This window comes from Meles meles, chromosome 17, assembly GCF_922984935.1.
Source record: "Meles meles chromosome 17, mMelMel3.1 paternal haplotype, whole genome shotgun sequence".
Taxonomy (NCBI): Eukaryota; Metazoa; Chordata; class Mammalia; order Carnivora; family Mustelidae; genus Meles; species Meles meles.
In genome coordinates, this window is record NC_060082.1 from 21,480,831 (window position 1) to 21,487,273 (window position 6,443).

Sequence of the window (6,443 nt, forward strand, 5' to 3'; positions counted from 1 at the left end):
GACTTGAATGTAAAACCAAAATTGTAAAACACCTGGAAGGAGACATTGTTGGTAAGCTCTTTGACATTTGTCTTGATGATGATTTTTTTAATTTGACACCAAAAGCAAAGGCAATAAAAGCAAAAATAAATAAACAAGACTACATCAAACTAAAAAGCTTCTGATGAGCAAGGGAAATCATGAACAAAATAAAAAAGCAGCCTACTGAATGGAAGAAAATATTTGCAAATCATTTATCTGATAAGGGGGTAATATCCAGAATGTGTAAAGAACTTACACTACTCAATAGCAAACAAACAAAACCAAAAAGCAAACAACAAAATCCAGTTAAAACATGAGCAGAAGATCTGAATAGACTTTTTTCCAAAGAAGACAAACAGATGGCCAAAGGTATATGAAAAGATGCTCAACATAACCAGTTATCAAGGAAATGCAAGTCAAAACCACAATGAGATACCACTTCACATCTGTTAGAATAACCATCATCAAAAGGACAGAGTAACACCTGGGTGGCTCATGATCCCTTGAGTCCCGTGTCGGGCTCCCTGCTCAGTGGGGAGTCTGGTTCTCCCTCTCCCTTTGCTCCTCCCTCTGTTCATGCTCTCTCTCTCTCTCACTTTCTCTCTCTCAAATAAGTAAAATCTTAAAAAAAATAAAAAGGACAAGAAATTACAAGTGTTGGCAAAGCTATAGAGAAAAGAGAAACATTGTGCCCTTCTGGATTAATGTAAACTGATGTAATGACTATAGACATCAGTATGGAGATTCCTCAAAAAAATTAAAAAAGGAACTGCCATATGATTTATCATATTTATCTGAAAACAAAAACATTACCTTGAAAATGTGTCTCCCCCACCCATGTTCACTGCAGCATTATTTACAGTAACCAAGATATGGAAACAATCTAAGTGTCCATCAACAGATAAATGGATAAAGAAAATATGGTATATATTTACAATGGAATATTATTCCACCATAAAGAAATGAAATATTGCCATTTGCAATAACTTGGATGGACCATGAAGGCATTAGGCTAATTGAAATGGGTGACAGGAGTCTAAAGTTACAAACTTTCAGTTATAAAATAAGTAAGTCATGAGGCACTGACTGGCTCAGTCAGAAAAGCATGTAACTCTTGATCTCTGGGTCATGAGTTTGAGCCCCATGTTGGGTATAGAGATTACTTAAAAATAAATAAATAAAAACTACTAAGTCAGAGGATATGATATACAGCAAGGCAACTGTAGTTAATAACGTGTTGCATAGTTGAAAGTTGCTAAGAGAATAAATCTTAGAAGTTCTTATTACAAGAAAAAAATATGTTAAGTATGTACAGTGACTGATGTTGATTACACTTGCTGTGGTGATCATTTCACAATATATATAAATACCAAATCATTATGTTTTATACCTGAAACTAATAGAATGTTGCATGTCAATCATACCTCAATTAAACTAAAAAAAAAGCGGGGGGAGGTCTAACTGTGTAGGGAGTTGGGAAAGGGGGTGGGGAGTGTAGGTGAGGAAGGCAGAGACTTTCCAAAGAGATTGTCACAGGAGAAAAGCTGAGACGATGGTAATGATTTTCTACCAAAGACAGAGCAATAGGGAGTTATTGATCATTGGCAAAGAAAGTTTCTGGAGGGTCTGATGTTTATTCATTAACTCATTCCTCAATCATTTATTGACTACTCAGTGTGTGTAAGGACTTGTGTTAGATGTGGAGGTTTCTCCAGAGAAAAAGTGTTAAGCCGCTGACTTTAGAGAGTGGGCTGTATAGAGAGAGGAGACAGATATGCTGCAAAGAGAGAAAGTTCCGTAACAACTAAGTGCTGTCATAATAGAAATGTTTATAGGGTGTAGTAAACAGACCAAGGAAACAGGCATGGAATGCAGGGGATAGGATGTGGGTATCAAAATCTTTACAGTGTTGGCGCCCAGGTTACAGTCCTTGTGTTTTATTAGATTGATCAGTTCTCTAAGGTTAGGCACACATGTTGAAGCAGCTAGTGAAGATTCTGAGAATATTACATAAAACAATCGTATTTATGAGCAACTACCCTTTATGGGCCCAGCACGCTGAGCAGCTACCCTTTATGAAGTGTCTTTTATGTGCCAGGCACTATAGATGTCATATTAATCCTCACAATAACCTTATGAAGTAAAGAGTCTTATTCCCATTTTATAGGTGAGGACATTTAGGGTCAGAGGGCTGGAAAATCATCTAGGTTAGCACAGTGGTGGAACCAAAAACAAACTTGATTGCCATGTTTTCCATTTTGCTTTGCTGTCTGTGTATTAGGAAACGCATGAATCAACAGTTGCTTTGCTCTGAAGCGTGTCCTACCTAATGTGCTGATGATTTCATAGTTAACTTCCAATTATTATAAAGGAAAGAAACCACTTTCCTTTTTTTAATGGGTCATCATTTTATTTTATTTTATTTTTCAATTTTATTTTATTTTTTCAGTGTTCTAAGATTCATGGTTTATGCACCTCACCCCGAAACCATGTTCCTTGAGGAAAGCAAAAGGTGACGATCTCTGATTGAAGTGGCTCTGCTTTCTACTCGATCCACATAGTCTTATGAGATGGTCAAGGCCAGTTTTCACCGAAAATCCCCAAACTGAAGTACAGTTTTCAGAGAATGTGGTGTTTTGACTCAGCATACAAACCAAAACCATTGTATTTAGTACCTACTAGGATATGCTAATCTGATCAACATGATTTTTGATATTTAGATGTTTTTTCACTGCCTGTATCCCTAGGAGATGGCTTCTACTGGTGTTTTTTAGATAGAATGACTGTGGGGGAGTCAGGGCAGCTGCTCAGAAGGGTGCTTTAGTGCAGTGCTCCTCAAACGTCCGTGTGCTTTCTGGTCTGCTTGGGATCTCGTGAATTTCTGTGCCTGAACTAGGGCTGACATTCTGCGTTTCTCAGTGCGGTTGCTGGCGATGCTTGGGTTCCGATTCGCAGACTACACTCTGAATAGCAGTGGCATAGAGTGAGTGCACAGCCTCCATCTGATTTAGCATGCCTTCATCTCATAATGCTAAATGACTTACCCCATTTATTAAAAAATAATTGTTCAGTGCCTATAACGTAGATGCCATGCATGACACAGAAGATACATGTATATGTATGAAAAAGTACAATCTGTGTGGATTCTGAATGTGCACTTCTGTTGTGGGAATAATGCAGAAAGAGTGCATCTTTTATTCTTTTATTCTTGATTGCATTGTGTCAAAATTTACAGTATTTATTTGGTAATTTAAAATTAAAATAATTAATTTTGAGTAGTTAACATTGTAGGGAAGAGAAACAACACACTACATGTTAACGAATAGTGTCACTATGAAAGCATGTGAGGGAGGTCATAGAAAGTCACTCTGTGGGGCGCCTGGGTGGCTCAGTGGGTTAAGCCTCTGCCTTCGGCTCAGGTCATGATCTCAGGGTCCTGGGATCGAGCTCCCCATCCGGCTCTCTGCTCAGCAGGGAGCCTGCTTCTGCCTGCCTCTCTGCCTACTTGTGCTCTCTCTCTGTCAAATAAATAAATAAAATCTTTAAAAAAAAAAAAAAGAAAGAAAGTCACTCTGTGACTTTTAAGTTTATCTGAAAACAAATGTAGACATGTTAAAGGTTATTTGTGCAGGGAGGGGAGACGTGATTATATTTGGGCTTAAAGTCATAGTTTAGGATTCAGACTGATTAGCAGGTGGTAAGTCTGGAGGCAGGTAGAACAGTTAGAAGGCTGTTGCTATAAACTAGGAAGGTTGAGATTTTAAGAAGGGTGGATTTTAAGAATCAGTAATAGGTTGTATGTGAAGAAAAGGGAAAGTCAGGGATGACTGCTTGTTTTCTGGTGTGGGCAGCTGAATGGGTGGTCATCCTATTCATTGAACTGAGAAGACAAGAGGAGGAGATTTGGGGATTTGAAATGAGAATGGCTCCTCTAAGTTAAAATGTCTAATGGGTTGTTGGAGATAGAGTTGTAGGACTTAGGAGAGGTGCCTGGGCTGAAAATACAGGCTTGGATGATGATTGAAGCTACAACACTGGTTAAGCTCATCTAAGGAAACTATATATTGCTGACGCTTTTTAGCTGGAGAGCACACATACGGGCTTCAGTGAGTCTTGAATTTATATGAAATTTTATTTTATGTGAAATTTCATATTTTATATGAACTTTTATATGATTTATATGAAATTTATATTTTATATAATTTATATGAATTTATATGAAAAGTCATATTTTCATATAATTTATATGAAAAAATTAACCTAAATTTTTAAATTTAATTATTATTTTTAATTTCAGCATAGTTAATATACCATGTTATATTAGTTGCTGGTGTACAATATAGTGATGCAACAATTCTATACATTTCTCAGTGCTTATCATAAGTGCCCTCCTTAATCCCCTTCACTTATTTTACCCATCCTCCCACCCACCTCCCCTCTGGTAACCATCAGTTTGTTCTCTACAGTGAAGGGTCTGTTTCTTGGTTGTCTCTCTCTCTAAAAAATTAACATTTATGTACATTTTTCTGGGGACAGTAATCCTGAGGTTTTATGAAATTTTACCCTGAAAAGTTTAAGAACCATTAGGGTGGAATGTGAAGAGAGATCAGGATAGAGCCTGAGACGCCAACAAAAAGCTATGTGGAAGAGAAGACTTAAAGTCTCAGAACAGAATCCTGGGGGAATGCCAACACAAGGGAAACTTCATCAGGTGTTCTGAGGCCCTGAAGCTTCAACTGCTTATTTATTTTGCCACATTTTTCCTGGTGTAGATTCTAGCAAAAGAAAGGTCTGGCATCTGGAAGGCTGGACCACAGACACTGATAAGGTTTGGGGGGTAGAAATAACAAATTAAAGGGGAGAGGACTAATGAGCATTTAGTTGGACTTCAGGCCCATGGGTTTTCAGAGACACGATTCTGAGACTTTTCTGAAACCTAGAAATGTCCAATTACACCTTCAGTAAAGAAAATTAATAAATATAATCCCTTTAGGATAAAGAATTGTCCATGGGATATGTAATTGCTTTTTATTCATCAGGCTATATGGGATAAGATGAAAGCAGCATCCAGTGTTGGCTTTACCTGGTAAAATTAAAATAAACGATCAAATGTCTTTTGAAGTACAAATGGAATATTCATTTTTAACTCATGTTCCTTGCAAATACATTATATTTTGAAAGGTTTTCACACCAATTGGACTAAGAACAATTCAACCTTGATCCTGTATCTGTCTTTTTTGTTTTCTTTTAAATTAACACTTAACACTAGTGACACTTTAACATTGTCCCCACAACTCAATTTGCTACTTATCTTTATAGGTTTAGGGCAGGAACTTTGTTACAGAGTGCTAAAAAATAGATGATACCAGTAATCAGGAAAGAGAAGGCATGGGGCTCTCTACCACTAACAAGTTTCTGACAGGAGTATTTACTCATTGGTCAAATATTGTATTTCTATCCTGGTCAATCATCTTTGTGTTGGTAACTGTATTAGTTTTCTACTGCTGTATAACAAACTAGCCCCAAACCCAGTGTTTTAAAACAAGCAGTTATCTCATGGTTTTTTTGAGTCAGGAGTGGCTTAGCTGGGTGATTCTGGCTTGAGGTTTTTTGTGAAGTTGCAGTTAAGATGGAGGTTGGGTGTGGTGCATAAACAATGAATTCTGGAACACTAAAAAGAAATAATATAAAATGAAGATGGAGTTTGGGGCTGCAGTCATCTGAAGGCTTCATGTGACCTAAAGATCTGATTCCAAGATGGTTGATTTGTATGCCTATTGGCAGGAGGCTTTAGTTTCTTGTCATGTGAATTTCTCTGTAGGATTTCTTGAGTGTCTTCATGGCACAGCAGCTAGCTTCCTCCAAACTGAGGGATCAGCGAAAGCAAGATGGAAGTCTTGAAATCTTTTATGACCTAGTTTGGAGGTTACACTGTCATTTCTGAAACATCCTATGGGTTACCAATGTTTGTATTACACAATGTGGGAGACTATACCAGCATATGAATACCAGGAAGTAGAGATTGCTGGGAGCTCTCATGGAGGCTGGCTAACACAGTAATGAAAACTATTGTTTTTTAAGTAAGTATTCTCCTGGAGATTATGAATTCCGTTAAAACAATCATCACCACTGCTACCACGACCAAGCATGCTGCTTTATCCTCCCCCCATTTTATTGAGATATAGTTGCCAAATAACATTTTATAATTTTAAGGCGTAAACATAATGATTTGAGAAACGCACATATTGTGAAATGATTACCACACTAAACTCATGTAACATCCACCACCCTAGCATACTGCTTTTAAGGTATGTCAAAGATCTACTCAATCACTAATTAAGACTGAGACACAGGTCTTGAAATAAAGCTAGTGTCAATAACATCACTTTAGCTATAAAGAGGAATAATATCTATGTGTTTTT